The 20,106-nt window shown below is 45.6% G+C and overlaps 1 long non-coding RNA gene across 1 annotated transcript; it reads right to left on the reverse strand.

The window, feature by feature from the left end:
- Positions 1-9,982: 9,982 nt before the first annotated feature.
- Positions 9,983-14,655, reverse strand: Gm34250. The gene is made up of 3 exons (XR_383393.2): positions 14,468-14,655; positions 10,799-11,027; positions 9,983-10,409 (listed from the first exon to the last, which is right to left on the reverse strand). It is a non-coding gene; the product is annotated as a predicted gene, 34250 (long non-coding RNA).
- Between the last annotated feature and the right edge of the window lie 5,451 nt (positions 14,656-20,106).

Below are 20,106 nucleotides of genomic sequence, written 5' to 3' on the forward strand. Positions count from 1 at the left end.
ACACGTACAGTTCCTCATAAGTAAAAAAATAATTGTTAACAATATTTACAGCTGGGTGTAGCAGCGTATGTCATAATTCCAGCACTTAGGGACAGAAGGAGGAAGACTGTAAGTTCAGGGCCAGTATAGACTGTATAATAAAAGCCTGTCTCAAAAGACAACAATAAAAATACAAGGCCCAAATATAAACAGACAGACAAGCAAACAAAGCTCAAGTGTTCCCATTTCACCTCTCCCCATGTTCTTTCCGTTTCTGCTGTGCCTTGCTTGAATAGCCTGTCACAGTTACTACTCAGCCACCTGCAGGTCAAGATTTACTTTATATTTGTCTAAAAAGTGTTTTCCTTTTATTTTTGGCCATCAGGAAATAGTAAGTCTAGGGTCTAAATTTTAGTCACTGCATTTACAGACATTAATAGTCAGAGAGCCCAACTCTTTAAGCAATATTTTATTATTTGTGGGAGATTTTCTCTGCCTTGGCCTTGTAACCTGTGAACCACAAACAGAATTTACTAAGTTCTTAGAGTCACTCATATTTATGAACATATAAGGATGTTATGAACTCTTAACATAAATTTATGTTATGAACTCTTAATATAAATTTATTGTTATGCTTAGCTTACTATGATTAGTGACCGGCCCTGAGTAGACTGAAGAAAGGGAACGTGTCCATCCTATAGAGATACTGCTTTCTAGATACACTGTAACATTACTTGCCTGCTGAGTAGACTGAAGAAAGGGAACGTGTCCATCCTATAGAGATACTGCTTTCTAGATACACTGTAACATTACTTGCCTGCCGCTTGTGTGGGGATAATCACAGTTCATTTATTGTTGACTAAAACTGAGACCTGGACAATACATTGTTCTAATTTATCTCATCTGTTTCATTGATTTCTCTGATTCCTCCTCTACTTTGTTTTTGTTTTTGTTTTTTTCCTATTGTTTCAGTTTTTTTGAGACCAACCCAGGCAGCCCAGGGTGGGATTCTTATATGTTTCTGAGGCTCTGTCTGAACTCCTGCTTCCCCTGTTTCCACTGCTCTGGGGCTGGGATTCCAGGCGGGCACCACCACAGCGGGCTCTCCTTGTTCTTTAGAGCGGTTCTCTGAAGCTTCAGGTATGCATTCCTTTGTTAAATATCTGTTGGCTACCACTGTGGGGGGAGGATTGTGCTTGAACTTGAGCCATGCAATTGACTAAGACGAAGTCGCAGTGGGAGACAGAGATGTTACATCACAAACATAAATGTGCTTAAGTTGCCCAGAGACTACACTGGAAGGGACTCCTGATTCTGCCTAGGTATAGCTGAGGCTAGACCAGTTACCCTGCTAGAGGAGAAAGATAAGCGTCAATGTGGAGTGCTTGGATTGAAAGAGTCCTGGTACACTGTGCAGGGCAGCCTGCGTTATTCTAGGATGTGGCTCTGTTTATAATCCACTAGAGGTTATAGAAAAACTTGAAAATAATAGAGTCTTCTGAGGGGCTAGACAGATAATTCATCAGGGCAGATAAGAGCACTGGTTGCTCTTCCAGAGGACTGGAGCTCAATTCCCAGCAACCACACAATGACTTACAACTAACTCCAGTCTCAGGGGATCTAACACCCTCTTCTGACCTCTGAAGGCACCAGGTATACACATAGCGCACAGACACACATGCAGGCAAAACACCCATATACATATAATAACCAAAAAGAGACGTGAGAAAAAGAAAAAAGTATTCCACAAAGACAGAGCAGAGGGCAGGGCACAAAGCTGTTTCCATAGCTTCTCCAGGAAAGAGACTCAGACAGGTTGTGTGAAGGGGGTGTGTCAGGGGAATTGATGAGGAAAATATAAATTTGCATGATAGTTGTTGTTAGTACTTAGACAGCACACTGTTCCAAACAGTTAAAAGGGGCCGGCGAGATGGTGCATTGGTAAGAGCACTGGCTGCTCTTCCAGAGATCCTGAGTTCAATTCCCAACAATCAAAGAGAGGGTTGTTCGAAACTGTCTGTAAAGGGATATGGTGCCCTCTTCTGGCAATCAGGTGTGCATGCAGCAGAGCACATCAGTTAATATCACGAGGTATTACTATTTCTATCCCATTTTACAGAGGAAACTACCGTGGTGCCATTCAAATTTGCCCACAAAATTTTCTGGTTCTTTTAAAGACGTGGAGCCCAATCCTATTACTCTATAACTAATGAAGTAGGGCAGAAGTGTGTGGTCTCTGTAAACACCACAGCATCAGAGCGTTGATCCACGTGAGACAGGAGGAAGTCTGGTTCAACACAACTCAGTAGCCAGCGTCGGTTCAGACTTCAAGAGTCTGACACCGGGAGGTTTATTTTAGGGATATTTAAGCACAGAACAATTTGGGGAAAAGGTTTTCTGGTGATAACTAACCCAGTCCATGTATACAAAAAAGCTTAAGACGTAATTTCATTGAAAGTCTTTTCAAAGTACATGTGACCTCTTCCATAAAGATGGGTTCTATTGACTGGGAAGCAATGGTCAAGATAAAGACCCAGAGGAAGACTGAAATAAACAAGGGTCTGGGGCAAGGGCGTGGGGGTGGGGAGGTGTGGCTTAGCCATACAGATAGTGCAGACCACCATGCTATTAACCACCTCTGCTCCATTTGTAAAGTACGTGTGACGTCTTCCCTAAGGATGGTTTTGACTGACGGATAAACAATTCGAGAGATAAGGTTGTCAGGAGGAAGAGACTGGGATAGACATACGTCTGGGGGAGTCAGATGTGGCCTGGCCCTACAGTGAGCATGGGGGCACCAGGCTCTTATCCATTCCAGCGTTCTGGGTGGGAAACAGGTTATATACATGCCTTCCTTTAAAGAGCCAACCCTGTGTCTTTAAGGTTCCTGTTTTCCCAAGTGCTTAACTGTGAGCATAAAGACCTTGTGCCCTCTCCACAGAAGTGACAAGCTGTGACTCTAAGACGAGGTTGTAAAAGGCATGGGGCCTTCTTGCACCCTCTCTAATGCATCATCCACCCTGGGGGAAGCCTGAGGCCTTACCTGGGAACTGAAGCAGCCTCAGGAAGTGGTTCCCACCGTAGGAGACAATGACTTTCCGCTAAGAGCCATCTTGGAACTGCAGCCTCTCGTGCTCTGCCGCGGGAGCAGCCACTTCAGAAAGGTTGCCTAACCAACCACACTGCTGCCTTCAGATGTCAGCAGCTCCAGCTTCCACCTACCCAGGGAGGGAACCTGTGCAACCCACCTGGCTAAGCCTCTCCCAGGTTCCTGACTCAGACTAACCTCAAAGACAGTAAATGTTGGCTAGTTTAAGCTATCGAGTTTTTTGTTTTTCTTTTTTAATTTATTAGATATTTTCTTTATTTACATTCAAAATGCTATCCCCTTTCCTAGTTTCCCCTCCTAGAACCCCCTACCCTCTCCCTCCTACCCTGCTCACCAACCCACCCACTCCTGCTTCCTGGCCCTGGCATTCCCCTATACTGGAGCATAGAGCCTTCATAGGACCAAGGCCCTCTCCTCCCATTGATGACCAACTAGGCCATCCTCTGCTACATATGCAGCTGGAGCCATGGGTCCTACCATGTGCTTTCTTTGATTGGTGGTTTAGTCCCAGGGAGCTCTGGGGGTACTGGTTGGCTCATATTGTTGTTCCTCCTAGGGGGCTACAAACCCCTTCAGCTCCTTGGGTGCTTTCTCTAGCTTCTCCATTGGGGACCCTGTGTTCCATTTTATAGATGACTGTGAGCATCCACTTCTGTATTTGCTAGGCACTGGCAAAGCCTCTCAGGAGACAGCTGTATCAGGCTCCTGTCAGCAAAATCTTGTTGGCATCTGCAATAGTGTCTGGGTTTGGTGGTTGTTTATGGGATGGATCCCCAGGTAGGGCAGTCTCTGGATGGTCATTCCTTCAGTCCCTGCTCTGAACTTTGTCTCTGTAACTCCTTAAGCTACTGAGTTTTGAGTGATTTACTTTGCAGCATCATTAACAAATTAAATTGTGTTTCTAAGTTCACACGACTCATATGTCATGTCTGATTTCTGAGGTGGCATAAAGACAGAGAGACAGAGACTAGGGTCTGACCTCTGCAGATGGAGTTATCTTTATTAATTCACAGGGCAAGGGGCAGCCTCTCTCCCATGGGAAACTGAGGGTTCTGTCAGGGAAAAAGCTGGCGGGGACCCTTGAGGTTGTTGCAGCTGTCGAAGTCTATGTGTCTCTCCCGCAGTCTCTCTTTCTTGAAATCATTTGTTGCTTTTTAACAAAATCTCAAATGTTCAATTTTACCAATAGAGATTTGGGAGCCAGACACTGGGTTTAAAGCCTGCTCGCTCGGAGAGGCCGAGAAAGCACCCAGCTGACCTTCTTCCTCATCTAATGTCTCAAAAGGAAAAGTGAGCTCTCCTTTTCTCAAAAACTTTTCAAACGGAATGTCCCTCCCTTCTACTTCCTGTGTGTCTCTCTATCCGACCTCCTGGCTTCCTCTCACTCTATGATTTTTTTCCTATGTTCACTCCCTATCAACTGGTTGCTTATTCCACCTCTTGACCTGTGGTTGACTTTATTTAATCTTGTTTACAATAAACAGGAAGCTCTTAGATTAAAGGTGCCAGGGCCGAGCTGCACCACCACTAGGAACAGGTTTTCCCAGTAAATAACACAATCTTGGGGTTCACAGTGTGATCAAATATCCTGCAACAATCATTTGCCCAAGGTGAGACAGACTGTCCTTTCTGGGCTAACTGTCATCTCTGGAATCCTGTTCTACAGCTAGGCCACTCTAGCAAGTTACAAACTTGAAATATGAATCCAGGTCTGAAGACTCCAGAGTTTCCACACCTGAACTTCATATAATCTTCCCCGGAAAGGCACAGTGGAGGTCATGCATGTATTAGGCACATATTTGCACCCACCCACATCTCTGTGCAGCATTTTTTTACCCATGTATTAGAACTTAAACCTGACAGTGGCTGGGAACTTGTAAAAGCAATTACACTTCAGAAAAGGCCCAGCTGGAAGAGGCCAGCCACACTGTAGCAGAGTCAGAAGATAGGGATAATCCAGATGTCAGGGCGAGGTCTTGAACTAAGGCACAGGATAGGGAGGGATGGGCACCCTCAAGCCCAAGGGACCTTTTCAAAAGGAGATTGAAGTGATTTTGTGGCCACTTAAGTATTTGTGGTGTTGGCTCTGACAGTGATGGAGGGGTCACTGGCAGGGCTTCCAGAACTGTGTGTATTCTAACGCTCATGGAGGTGAGGGGGGGGGGAGAGAGAGAGAGAGAGAGAGAGAGAGAGAGAGAGACAAAGTTCTACTTTGAGATGGTGCGGCTGAGGTGCCTTTGAGACTGTCAAGACACATCTGAAACAGGGAATCTCAGCCTCCCTGGGCAGCTGGCAGAGATGGAGCTGAGAAGGGATTTGAACGACATTTTTCCGTCTCTAGTGGCCGGTGATGTCATGACATTGACTCTCCTCCTCGGAGAGATGGAGATGTCTATCAAAGGAGGACCCAGAAATCCTAACCTTGAGTTGCGATGGGCAGAGAGAAACCAGAGAAAGGGGAGCTAGGTAAAATGGCATTAGAAGAGCTGAGGGGAATGCAATTCTCACAGGAATGTTGACAATCAGAAGTGGTCTCCGCAGTTGAACAAGTCCCCGAAATCTGCCTGTGATTCCAGATCTGTCACTTGGAAGACACGAAGTGGAAACCTGTCCCTACTGGCCACTGAGGTAGTAAGCGCCAAGGCCCAGTCTCAGCAGACTCTTAAGAGTTAGCAGCTGGCTGGAGAGATGGCTCAGCAGGTAAGAGCACTTTCCAACGAGCCTGTGGACCTGAGTACAATCCCTGGAAGCCGCCTGGTACAAGAAGAGAACCAACTCTTGAAAGTTGTCCTCTGACCTCTGCGCTGTGTACCACCCCCGCCCCCATGCGCACAGCAGACACGAAGTTTAGCAATGATAGGACACGTAATAAATGACTGGCGAATGAGCGAACGCTTTCAAAAAAGTCACAGGGTAGCACAGGCTTTTTCCATTTGTGCATTGCACACGTAAGCCATGAGACTGCTCAGTGTGCCCCTTTGACTCATTACATTGCTTCAGATTTTAAAAATAATCTGATGTCTCCCGTGATGCTACACAGTCTTGCCTCTCCTCTGGAAGGGCTGTTAATTTTGACAACTTAAAATTCAGGGGCTTATGGTTCCAGCATATTCCCTGTCGTTCTAAGATTGAGTTTAAAAGCACCACTTGAGGTGCATCGTGTTCTTCTGGGTGTGAGCAGCTTCCATCACTGGCCCAACTTCTTCCAACTCCGCTGTTCTAGCGGCAATTTCCTGTCCATCTGGGAGTCATTATCTCCCAGAGCTGCACTTAAGTAAGCTGGAATAATGTCAACCCGTACCTTTCCTGCTAATTAGCAGTGTTGGTTGGATCCTCTTCTTAAATCGGGCTCAAGTTGCCGATCAAGAAAGCCACGCAAAGCCATAAAATAATAGGTCACCAATAAAATTTCAAAGGTCTGAAAACTTTTATTGTGGAAAAAAAATATTAACAAAACTGAATTAATGTGGTAATCATCTTCAAGGCAAAAAGTTTCCCACATGTTTAAATAATTAAGACAATTAGACAACTGTAAACCAGGCTTTCAAGTCTGTGGTTCTTTATAGTAGGAAGGCTCTGTTGTAAAGATTTATTAACTAAGGTCGCTCATTCAAGCAGGGCATAAAGTCTGTAGACAATGTCACCTGCTGAGAGGCCCCTTTATGCCCTTGTTTTGTTTTGTTTTGGTTTGGTTTGGTTTGGTTTTTTGAGACAGGGTTTCTCTGTGTAGCCCTGGCTGTCCTGGAACTCATTTTGTAGACCAGGCTGGCCTCGAACTCAGAAATCCACCTGCCTCTGCCTCCCAAGTGCTGGGATTAAAGGCGTGCGCCACCACACCCGGCTTGTTTTGTTTTTTTTAAGTGACAAAAGAATTAACCGAATTCATCTGGAAGAGCCTTGCCCTTCTTCTTTAGGGAAGCCTTACCCTTCAGTCCACCCCACTCCTTTGTGGTAGCCATGTTCTTTTCCGAGTCTTCTCACTTGCTCTGTCCTGCAGTGCTTAGCCCCTTGGTAAAGAGCTTACAATCACGACATTTTATGCGTTTCTGTGGTTATTTCCCGGGTGCCTCGTATAGGCTTCATCTCTGGCGCTCACTCTTCCTTAAGGCCGACTGGAAGGTTAGCCTCATTTCCCACAGTGCCTTAATCAGGACCCCTGGGGTTAATTTTCCAAGGCTCTCAGCTGTTTGGTTAAACATGGCGTTGCTTTGAAAGTATTTTTAAGTCAGTAGAAACCGAGTAAAGCTTTTATGTCAGGTGGGCCTTGTCCAGTGAAAGCCAGAACTGGAGAACTGAGGGTCTGAGGGTCTCTGAAGTGGAAGGAATCCTACTCAAACTTGCAACACGGACACCCTGCCCTGTGGAACTCGGACTCCACCGTAGCATCCGCTCTTCCTTGAATCTCCAGCCTGTGGGCCAGGCGTGTTCAGAGTTCAGACTAGCCCACTCTCACTGTCACCTGAGTTAAGCTTCCAAAATAATCACGAGAGAGAGAGAGAGAGAGAGAGAGAGAGAGAGAGAGAGAGAGAGAGAGAGAGAGAGAGAGAGAGAGAGAGAGACTAGTGTTCACTGAGCTACCTCCATTAGACCTTGGAGGAAGCTACGGTGTAGGCAATATGTTTGCAAACATGATCACATTGAAGGCATGTGATGGTGCATGCGTGTTAATTCCAGCACTGCAGAAACGGAAGTAAGAGCTAGCTGGGGCCAGCCTGGGCTCCATTACGATCTCCTATCTCAAGAAAGTCAAACTCTCCAGAAGCAACCAAGTGCACCCTGCCTCCTCCAGAAGCTAAGACGTGGTCAAGTACGGCCATTTTCCCCAAGCCAGACTAAACTTATCTGTCACTGGTTTTAGCTTCCCGTTTGGTAGAAACCTCAGGTTTATGGAAACGCTGCAAGAATAAGAATAGAGCGCGCATGCGCATACATATTCTGACCTGTTTGAAAGTCAGCATCTTTCTTCACATGCTGCAGTCTGTATTTCTTAGGGATAGAAATACCCTAGTCGTTCACAGACAGATTTTAACACTAACCAAACACATCCATCCCAGAATCCATGTTCCAGTGGGATCTATTAGTGCGGCATTTTCTTTTCAAGCTTTTTATTTTTCTTTAATAAAGGGTTCAGTTGCGCTGCCTTCCTAACCTGGAAATTTCTCCTTGTTTTTCTTTGTCAGTTATGATAATGCGCTGTGAGTTATGATGCTTAGCGTAACGATTTTTTCATGAAAGTTAGCTTTGTAGCGGGACCAGCATACACTGTAGTTTTCCTACTAGACCCTCTTTAGGCCCATTCACGGCCCTGGGCATGAAGCAGGCTCTTAAAGGATGCCTCGCTTGGCCATCTTTAGGCCTAACCTTGTTCTCCTGGGGTCCTGACCCGGGCCACCCCCTTTGCTCTGGGCGCAGTCATTAGATATCTCAGCCTTCCTGTCTGAAATTCTATGACGAACAGCTTATTATGAATTAGGGGTGGTCTTGCAAATTAGAACCAGATCTATTTTTCTTCTAATTAATTCATAACAAAATTTAAGAGCATGAGTTAAGAAATATTTAATGAGAAAAACCTGAAGTCCCTGGGCACAGGCTTTTCAGGAGTCCATTCTTATAAGCTTTATTTGATATATTTTGTAATTAAAAAATGCAATTAGGACAGAGCCATATCAAGCTTTGAGTTTGTTTTTAGAAAGGGGAAATTTGATTAAATTACTCTTCATCTGAAAATAACATTGGATAGGGAAGTCCCCCCAGGTGTGCAGAGATGGATATACTGAGCAGCTAATTGGGACCAAAGACTCACATGGTGTCACACAGACAACCAAGGAGAAGATGTCTTCATTTTAAAATGCTTTTTTATGAGTGTCAGATAGTCCGGTTAGTATGACTTGTCAGAGATTTTTTTTCCGCCATCTGAAAATGGAAGGCAGTCAGTGGGGAGAGTGTAGCCTGTTTTTTCTGGCTGACTCACACGGCATGGGTTTCCTGCAGATGAGATGAAGACGGCTCACCACACTGAGGGAAACTGTCTCAGAGAACAGCAGAAAGAGCACAGTTAAGGGGTGTCTGAGCTAAGCTTTGCTGGTGTGTGTGTGTGTGTGTGTGTGTGTGTGTGCGTGTGTGTGCGTGCATGTGCAGAGTGTGTGTGTGTTTGTGGTATGCATATGAGTATGAGAGTATGGGTATGTAAGTGTGTGTGTGGTGTGTGTGTGAGAGTGGGCATGTGGTGTGTGTCACTGTATATGAATGTGTGTGTGTGTAAGTATGGTACTGTGTGTGAGTATGAAAATATGAGTGTGTATGTGTGTGTGTATCTGAATGTGGTGTGTGTGTGTGTATCTGAGTGTGGTGTGTGTTTGTGTGTGTATCTGAGTGTGGTGTGTGTTTGTGTGTGTATCTGAGTGTGGTGTGTGTTTGTGTGTGTATCTGAGTGTGGTGTGTGTTTGTGTGTGTATCTGAGTGTGGTGTGTGTGTGTGTATTTGAGTGTGGTGTGTGTGTGTATCTGAGTGTGGTGTGTGTGTGTATCTGAATGTGGTGTGTGTGTGTGTATCTGAATGTGGTGTGTGTGTGTGTATCTGAGTGTGGTGTGTGTTTGTGTGTGTATCTGAGTGTGGTGTGTGTTTGTGTGTGTATCTGAGGGTGGTGTGTGTTTGTGTGTGTGTATCTGAGTGTGGTGTGTGTATTTGAGTGTGGTGTGTGTGTGTATCTGAGTGTGGTGTGTGTGTGTGTGTATCTGAATGTGGTGTGTGTGTGTGTATCTGAGTGTGGTGTGTGTTTGTGTGTGTATCTGAGTGTGGTGTGTGTGTGTGTATTTGAGTGTGGTGTGTGTGTATCTGAGTGTGGTGTGTGTGTGTGTGTATCTGAATGTGGTGTGTGTGTGTGTGTATCTGAGTGTGGTGTGTGTGTGTATCTGAGTGTGGTGTGTGCATGTATACTGGAGATCAATCCAGGGCTTTGCTTAAGCTAGGCAAGTACTCCTCTGTTGAGCTATATCCCCAGCCTGAATTACTTAAAAGCATTTTCTTGGGAACAATAGGAAGAACTTAGTTCTTTAAAAAAGCAAAGGAGTGAATTTTAAGTTAAAATCTGATAGGGAAGGGCACAGATGTTTAGTGATTACAAATCAGAACACTCCAGAAGCCAATAACTTCCCTTGTAGAAAAAAAGACTGGTGTATTGGGGTGGGGTGTTTCTCAGAAAACAATGAAATAATCGCCTCTTAGAAGCTGCTGTGGTGCACAGGTCGTCTTCAGCAATTGGGAGAGAGAGAGGCTGGACGGAGAGCATGGAGCTCAGGAGAAGCCTTAGCAGTGTGAGGTCCTGTCTCAGAAAACAAAACAAAATAAGGAAAAGAGCACTTAAAAGACTAACAACCATTCTTTAGAAACAAACTAGTTATGGGGCCTACTCAGAGCCAGGAAGTCACTAATAAAGTTTATGAAGACAAATGTTACTCCATCCAGTTAACAGCCCCTTGTTCTGGAAACCCATATGGCCTTGAGCCAGAGGAGGTCTGCTGGCTAAGGGCTAGCATCTCTGATGAACTTGCCAGTGAGCCACCCCAGGGGAGGTCGGTGTGATGGGAGCCACTCACACACTCAGCCTGTTTCCTCTTGGATGAGGCTGTAGAAAGTACTTGGGTGCCCAGGAGGAGGTTCCGGCTTTTTTTCTTCCTACTTCTACAAGCGGTTTTCTACTCCTTAATTTACCTGGAATTCAGAGAAATTGTTCCTCCTTCCTTCCAAAGAGGCAGCGTTTGCAGTGAGTCACAAAGACGATGCCTCAGCCACCTGGGAGTTTTCTCTGCTAAGCACAGAAGGGTTGCTCAGCAGCTGCGTCTTGTGTCATCTACAACATCAGCAGCCTCCTCCAGTCTCTCAGAGCAGGTCTAGACTACACCCGGTGCCGCGGCCCCACAAAAAGCCAAGGAATAGTGTCCTGCAAGGGTGGGGGTGGGGAGTGAGATGACTATGTCTGATATGCTTCCTATTTCACAAGAGCGTTTGATTGTGAGAGCGTGGTGCTCTCTAGAAGTGCGTTGCCAAACCAGCATCACCATGCTTTTGACCTGGGTTTCTTTCCCAAGGGTTTTAGAGTCCAGTTTCCTTCTACTATGTGAGGATATCCAGTTTTCTAGGATCATTTGTGGAAAAGATTCTTTTTTTTCTAAGATCTGTCTGTCTGTCTATCTAATGCCTATGTGCACACTATCACTGTCTTCAGACACACTAGAAGAGGGCATCAGATCCCATTACAGATGGTTGTGAACCACCATGTGGTTGCTGGGATTTGAACCCAGGACCTCTGAGCCAAGTCAGTGCTCTTAACCACTGAGCCATCTCTTCAGCCTCCAAAGATTGCCTCTCTTGGCCTTGAATGGTCTTGTCACCTTCACTTGTGTTTATTTTATTTTACCTTGAGAAAAGGAATCTATTTACGTTAGAATTACACCTCAACTTCTGGACTGCCATTCACATTTTGGTAGTTTTTTTTAAATCTATGCAGCCATTACAGTTTTTTTCAAAGGACAATGAGTGTGGTGGATTTCTCTGTCACTAAGGTTATCGGCTTTGAAAGGGTCAGCTCAGAACTCCCAAGACCAGGGTCTCAGCACAAAGGAGATTTATTCGTCCCAGAGAGACAGAGAGCAGGGATAAGGGACAAAGACAGGAGATAGGGCAAGGCCGAGAAGAGGAAGAGGACAAGGGAGAGGGGTATTTGTCCTGCAGGAAGACAAGGGACTGCATCTGGATAGAGAGGAGACAGACATGGCCCACAGGCAAATGGTGGTTTATAAAGGTAAAAGGGGCACCCCGAGTTAGGGTGAGGTGTTTAAGAATTAGCCTGGCGCCGGGCGTGGTGGCGCACGCCTTTAATCCCAGCACTCGGGAGGCAGAGGCAGGCGGATTTCTGAGTTCGAGGCCAGCCTGATCTACAGAGTGAGTTCCAGGACAGCCAGGGCTATACAGAGAAACGCTGTCTCGAAAAACAAAAAAAGCAAAAACAAAAAGAATTAGCCTGGCTTCTCCCAGGCCTAGTTGGCACCCCCTGCACCTAGATGATCTCTCTTGCCTGCACTCCCGCTATTGTGACAGCGCCCACTGTGAGGACGCCCACTGTGAGGACGGCACCATAGAGTGCAACCTCCATAAGCGTGAACTATCCAGCCTCGCTGGATAAAGCGTAAAGCTATCCAGCCTCGCTGTTTAGTTGTAATAGTAGAAAACTAGCCCCTGTTGGGTTTTATAAAAAGAAAAAGCAGGGATATGTTTGGTGGAGGGGTAGTATGGTGTAGGGGAAGGGAGTACCTCTGCGGGCCCATGCTGAGGTATCTCTTCCCCTGAGGTACCAGTCGCATGATGTATAGTACAGAATAGAAGTTATTCAGGGTATGGGTGGGGTGGTGGGGGGGGGAGAAGAAGAAGAAGGGAGGGAGGGAAGGGGAGCAGGAGCAAGAGGAGAGAGCAAGAGAGGAGGGGCAAGCAGCCCCTTTTATTGTGAGTCGAAACACCTGGCTGTTGCCAGGTAACTGTAGGGCGGAGCCTTGACGAAATGCAACCCCACCCCACCCCCTTTTCTAGTTTAGTATTCTACAGTTGGAGCTTCCCTCTTAAGGAGCCCATTCCTCTAGAAAGCCAGGGTGAACCCGAGGAATAAAAAGCTTTAGTTGCTCACAAGCCTGTGTGGGTTCATTTGCGAACACGGCTTTCCTCCCAGTTAGTCAGCTAGAGGGGGCCTTTCCTTTACCTTCCCCCACCGGCCTCCCTCTTTTCTTTTGAGACAGAGTCTTATGTCTCTCTAGCTCGGTTCAAACTTGTTCTGTTTGGCCTTGAGCTTCTAGATCTCCCCGCCTCCACCTCCCAGGTCCTAGGATTATAAACGTAAGCCAGTCTATGTGCTGCTGAGGTTTGAATCCAGGACCGGTTCCCCGCTGCTAGGAAAGCAACCGCTCCACAGACTCCACATGCCTACCCTCTTGCGATTTCTGAGAAGGGCGTTCACTGTGTTGCCCAGGCCCTTTCAACCGATCTCCACGCCTTGGCCTCCACCTCTATCCTGCCTCATCTGTCTTTATCTTTGTTAAGTACTGGGGAGAAAAGAATAGACCGGAAGACTTGCTGCTCTAGGGTCAAGGGCATATGCCCGGAGGGCAGGCCAGGGTGTGGTGCCACTCTGGTGGCTCTGAGGAGGCAAGTGCCGGGAGAGCGGACCAAGCCCCCAAAGGGGAAGCATGAGAGTCTAAAGATAGACTGTCTGCACACAGCTGTACCAGGGAGGGGCACTGGGAGTGAGTGTAATAATCCCGAGATGTGCAAGGGACTCGCCCAATCGTGTTTATTTTTAAGCTAGTCAGCCTTCAGCACTTGGCTTTTCCAGGCCAAACAACACGGCTGTTAAGTATCCTCCCACCAGTCTGACTTTTAAGGGAAACATGAGGAGTTTAAGTGCTAAAAACCTCTAATTGTTTTCTTCCGATGACCCTCACATCTACCTCTAACTCACACATGCACAAAGACCATGCTGTTTTAGGGCAGAGCAAGTTATCATGATTTTATAATCTAATTAAATTAATTAATTTCACTTAGTGGGAAAAAAAAAGAGGTGAGTTGATATTGGAGTTGCTATGCTATGTGGCCTCTCTACCTTGAGATTCACTTTGCCATCCAGGCTAGCTTACAACGTATAGCTCTTTCTATGTAAGCCTCCAAAGTTCTGTACAAACAGGTGTCTGGTAAATAGTATATATACATTTTATTTATCTACTTATTTATTATTTGAGACGGAGCCTTTTTACATAGCCCTGCCTGTCCTGGAAGTCATTGTGTAGACAAGGCTAGTCTAGAACTCACAGAGATCCACCTGCCTTTGCCTCATAAGTGCTCGGATTAAAAATAGGTGCAGCCATGCCCAGCTAAATAGCAGATATTTAAAATGTGGATGAATTAATGATATTGAGGCTAATACTTCAATTGTCTGTTCATAGCTTTCAAGAACAGGATGGTCTTAGAATGCCAAAGGCTAGCATTTTGTCTTGGAAGCACCTCTAAGACAAAGAAGAAATAGGTAGTTTTACATCTGTCTTGAAGCCTATTGTGGTGGTACCTACAAGCTGGCGTAGGCATTGAGAACGAAAGGCAGATGCATCAGGAACCCAAGAGCATCCTCAACTGTGTAGTGAGTTCCAGGCCAGCCTTGGCTATGAGAGACTGCTTAAAACAACAATAAAAAACCCACACAAACAAAAAACCAGCGAGCTTTGTTTATCCCCGAAGCTCCTTCTACTTGGGCTACACTCAGAACTGATATGTCATTAGCATCTCATTAATCATTAATTTGGCTTTGAGAGGCTCAGCTATTAATACATGTCAGGCCCTTACCACTGAGGCCAAAAGGTCTCCCTATGTTACATTCCTGATGAGAAGTCCCTATTGTACAGCTGGTCCTGTCTTTCTTGTTGGTCTCTGTCCTGTTGACTTGAGATCGCAAGAGGCAGGAAAGTGCTGCAGCTAACCATTGTTCTAACAAGTCACCAGCCAGGGGAGGCCTCTCCTGCTGTCACTGGAGGCTGAGGCCTCCCCTTTCCATATCCTTCATTCTGTATCTGTGGGCTTGTTTGTTTTATGATGTCGAGTGCTTTATGAATCAAATCTTGTGAAACAATCCTCCGCTGCAGACTGTGTGGCCCTCCTCTTTGCTAAAATGGTTTTGAAAATTTACCGGTCTGGGGAGATGGCTCGGTGCTTAAAAGAACTTGCCACACAAGTGTGAGGATTGGAATTCCCAGAAACCCCTGTGTGGACATGGAGGCCTGCATGCAATTCTGACCTTGGGAAATGGAGGTGGAGACCCTGGAGAAAGCTGGCTGGCAGGATCAGCCATACTGGTGATCTCTTAGTGTAGAGAGACCTTGTCTCCTTGACTAAGGTGGAAAGATTCCTGGTAGTAGCCTCTGGTCCCGCCACATGTACAGAGGATGAACACACACATTTGTAAGCACGCGAGTGCACACACACACACACACACACACACACACACGCGTGCACCTAAGTCCAATTCACAGAACCCACGTGGAAATGGCAGTGTATCCTTCCCATCGCAGGGCAGGGGAGACAGATGCGATGCCTTGCTGGAGCTCACTGGCCTGCCCGCCTAGCATAAGGAGGGTCTCCAGCCCGCACACAGAAAGATCCTGTCTCACAAAACAAGAAAACAAGGTAGGTGGCCCCACCACCTGAAGACGATCTGTGGCTTTCACACACAGCACACACGTGGACTCATAGTCACATGGGGTCCTGCATACACACGTGTGCATATACACACAACACACAAATGGACCAACGGTGGAAGGCTTTTGTATGTGACTAGGATTTGCAATTTAAGCCATGCTATCAAAACAGAAACCCATGAAGCAAACATGGACGTGTGACCCCCTTCTCAAAAACAAGATAGATGCCAGGCATGGTGGCACACACCTTTAATCCCAGAACTTGGAAGGCAGAAACAGTCAGATCTCTGTGAGTTTGAGACCATCCTAGTATACCAGGATACCCCAGCAATACAAAGTTAGACTCTTTCTCAAAAAATAAATAAATAAATAAATTTAAAGTAGGTTCTGAATTCAATACTTAGAACAAATCCTATTATCCTCCAAAATGGGTCGTTTTTAATATGGACAAAGAAGTTTTGTTAAAAGAGGATTGTAAGTCAATAGGAAAACAACAATATTTTCTACAAATAGTTCACAAATATTCTATATATCCACAAAAAAAAAAAAAAAAAACCTACCAGGGCCAGTTATAGCTCAGTTGGTAGAGAGCTTGCTTAGCATGCACACAGCCCTGGGTTCAATACAGAGTACAGAATGCACCAGGTATCGTGGATGGTATATCCTGTCATTCCAGAGCTTGGGAGGTAGAGGCAGCAGGATTAGAAGCTAAGGTTCTTTCTTGGTTACATTGAGAGTAGAGGCTAGTCTGGCTAGGTAAGCTAATAGGTCAAAATAACAACATCAACAATACCCACCTCAAAACAGAACAACACATTTGACAAACTCCTTAGATCATTCCCAAAGATTAAAATAGGACTTACACTTTAAAATGAGAGAAATAAAACTTTTTTTTTTCCTCTTTTGAGACAGGGTCTTGCTATGTAGCCCAGGATGGTGTCAGACTCACAATCCGGCTTCAGCCTCCAGAGCTGGGATAGCACCATCATGTCTGGATGTTGGACTGGGAAGCCTCAAAGCTTTAGAGAGGACACAAGAGACCTCTCTCATGAACTGAAGTGAGGCAGCTGATTTCCAGTAGAGAATAATACTCTCAAAAGAAAAGGTTATAAACCATACACCTTTAAAATGAAGTATTTCAGGCTGGAGAGATGGCTCAGTGGTTAAGAACACTGAGTGCTCTTCCAGAGGTCCTGAGTTCAATTCCCAGCCACCACGTGGTGGCTCACAACCATCTGTAATGGGATCTGATGCCCTCTTCTGGTGTGTCTGAAGACAGCTCCAGTGTACTCATATACATAAAATAAATTAAAAAGAAATAAGTATTTTGCCAGGTAGTGGTGCACATGCCTTTAAACCCAGCACTTGGGAGGCAGAGGCAGGCAGATTTCTGAGTTCAAAGCCAGCCTGATCTTCAGAGTGAGTTCCAGGACAGCCAGGGCTACACAGAGAAACCCTGTCTCGAAAAACCAAAAATAAATAAATAAATAAATAAATAAATAAATAAATAAATAAATAAATAAATAAATAAAATTTAAAAAATTAAAATTAAGTATTTCTAGTTATCAGAAACTCCTTTAAGAAAAACAAGCTATCCACAGTCTGAAAGAAGCTATGGACACATACTTAATACAGGGTTCGTTTCCCAAATGGAGAAATCCCTTCCTTCCACTGGAGAGCAAATTCAATAATAGAGCTAAGTTTCTCAAGAATGGGCAGAAATGTGAGTCACTTCGCAAGGAAAGGCACACAGGCAGTCAGCAAGCTCCTGAAATGATTCCCAGAATCCTCTCTCTTCAGAGAGACACAAATTAGAGTCACTTCACACCTCCCATTAGGGTGGCTAAAATATCAAAGACTGACAACTTCACATTAGTAACCCAACACTGCACGTGGACACATTAAAACAGCGTGTCTGTCACCCCCTAACGCCAGACCTCTTAGAAGGGATGAGATGTTCGTCCTCCATGTCACAAAGCCAGGAAGATAAAATCAAGCTGAGCATCAGCACAAGTGGCTCAGGTGGCCCAGGAGTGGGGAAACAGCAGGTGAGGCCCACAGACACCTTTTCCAGCTTTTTGAGGAAAGAAAGTTATAGATACAATGCAGAGGACATGAGGAGCTTACCTCTGTCTTTCCTTAGGTGGTGAGGTCACCTGGAACTCCTTTTGTGGTCTGGTGCTTCTCTGTATATCCCTGGCTGTCCTGGAACTTACTCTGTAGACCAGGCTGGCCTCGAACTCAGCAATCCACCTGCCTCTGCCTTCCGAGTGCTGAGATTAAAGGTGTGTGCCACCACTGCCCAGCTTCTTCTTCTTCTTTTTTTTTTTTTTAAGATTTATTTATTATTATATGTAAGTACACTGTAGCTGTCTTGAGACACACCAGAGGGCATCACTATGGATGGTTGTGAGCCACCGTGTGGTTGCTGGGACTTGAACTCTGGACCTCTGGAAGAGCAGTCAGTGCTCTTAACCACTAAGCCATCTCTCCAGCCCCAAGTGATGCCTTTTCTTGACAGGATGTAGAAATAACTGATCCCTGAGAGCCAGCCTAGGCTAACTCTCCACCGCTCTTAAAAACCAAAAAATTGACTTAAATTTTTAAAAAATTAAATATTTTAAAGATACTTTTAGCCAGGCAGTGGTGGCACACACCTCTAATCCCAGCACTTGGGATGCAAGGCAAGCAGATTTCTGAGTTTGAGGCCAGCCTGGTCTACAGAGTGAGTTCCAGGACAGCCAGGACTACACAGAGAAACCCTGTCTCAAAAAACAACAACAAAAAGATACTTTAAAAAATTATCTTAAAACAATTCTTTTGCTTAATTAAAGCACAGCTTTCTGATGCGTGGAGATGGGTGTGAGAGAGTCTTGTGGACACTTTATCAGAGAAGAAATTAGAAAAATTGTAGTGGGCTCCTATTTGAGACTTTAGCTGAGAGTAAATGCCTGATGAGAATGCCTTCTGTTGTTGTTGTTGTTTCGTTTCAAGACAGGGTTTCTCTGTGTAGCCCTGGCTGCCCTGGCCAGGCTGGCACTGACCTCAGAGATCCACCTGCCTCTGCGTCCAGGGTGCCTGGGATTAAAGGTGTGCACATATGCCTCACCATCCCCCAGTGAGAAGGCCTTTTTGCATAAAACACGTAACAGGATAACCCAATGGTCCTTACTTTTTGTTGCTGTTGTTGTTTTTTCCTTGTTTGATTTTTTATTTTGAATTTACATTTTCTGTTGGAAGCACCTGTCTACAACAAGGTCTGACCTGTTCATTATGTAAATGGGCACAGTTCCCTGATTTCAAAAAGGCAGCAGGGAGGGGAAGACTAAGATTTTTGAATTAAAAATAACAGAAAGAAAAAAAATTCCTATTGGCTAACAGAAACAAACCAAACCAAACCAAACCAAACCAAACCAAACCAAACCCTTCAAGTCTGAAGGCTCTGTTCACACTCCTCTGGCCTGAATGCTGTTTCCCCTGAGCACTTTGGCCCCAGCTGGCCCCAGGGATCAGGCCCCAGGCCTTGCACATGCTCAGTGCTTGGCAGATAACCTATAGCCCCAGCTCTGCTGATGTTACAAGCAAGTCACGTGCATGCATTCTTCAAGCTAACCCTTTTCTTTGTATCTGGATCCTGCCCTCCCTTCCTCCAGAAGTCTGTGCCGAGCCACTTCTGCATGCCTGGCTTCCTGAGGGTCTGGCCTTGTGTGGCCCTGTGGTCTACTTTCCCAGATGAGCTACTCTGAATTGCTAGTAATGCTTTTTGGGGGTACACCTCATAGTTGTGGTCAGTGTCGGACTCCTGAGAAGTCATGAGAACAGATCTGTCTGGTGACAAGAGCTCTTTTTCCTAGTTTGGGTTCTTTAGAGATGTGTTGTGGTAAATATTATTTTGGGGCTTTTTTTTTTTTTTTTACCACACTTTGACCATATAGTTTCTAAATAAAAGGCACAAACACCTTTTATTTTATTTTATTTTTTTTGAGACAGGGTTTCTCACTGTAGCCCTGGCTGTCCTGGAACTCACTCTGTAGACCAGGCTGGCCTCGAACTCAGAAATCCACTTGCCACTGCCTCACAAGTGCTGGGATTAAAGGTGTGCGCCACCACTGCCTGGCTTAACAACTTTTAGATTTATAATAAGCCATGTATCATTAAAGTTGGGCAGATATCAACACTCTATACTATTTTGTCTACTCCCCTGTCAATAACTCCGAGATATCACTTGCCATGTTCTGCCTGGGCCACTCCTGCTCTGATAGGCCAGCCCTCACCATCCACCTACCCCATGGCGACTTCTTCCTTTCCTCCTCTCTCCTCTTCCTGGATCCTGCCTGCCTGCGACCCCAAGGCAGAGAACCTTCACTCTGTCCCCTCTTCTGCCCAGCCCAGGCTGTAGGCATCATTATTAACTAACCAGGGATAGATAACTTGGGAGCAGGGGTGGGCAAGGGGGAGAGGAATGTGCTAGAAAGAGCTGACTTCGAAGGCTTATTTACAGCAGTGGTCTTTCTCAGTCACTTCAGAAGTTTCCCTAAGCAAAAGGACACACAGGCACAGCTGCTCCGGGTCTAAGGTCCCCACACCCTCCTCCTGTTGGGAGATTCCCACGATGCTCTGTCTCCCTGCAGGCTGTGATTCCTTCCCCTCTGCCCTCTCACCGGATGTGCTCTGAGTGTCATGTCCCTCAGACTCAGTGGACAGCATCTTTGAAAATGCAAGCTGGCTTTCCCACTGGTCCTCTGCAGCATCTTGCTCATAGAAGCCTTTGCTCTGGGCTCCTGTATCTCA

Source organism: Mus musculus, chromosome 14, assembly GCF_000001635.26.
Source record: "Mus musculus strain C57BL/6J chromosome 14, GRCm38.p6 C57BL/6J".
Taxonomy (NCBI): domain Eukaryota; kingdom Metazoa; phylum Chordata; class Mammalia; order Rodentia; family Muridae; genus Mus; species Mus musculus.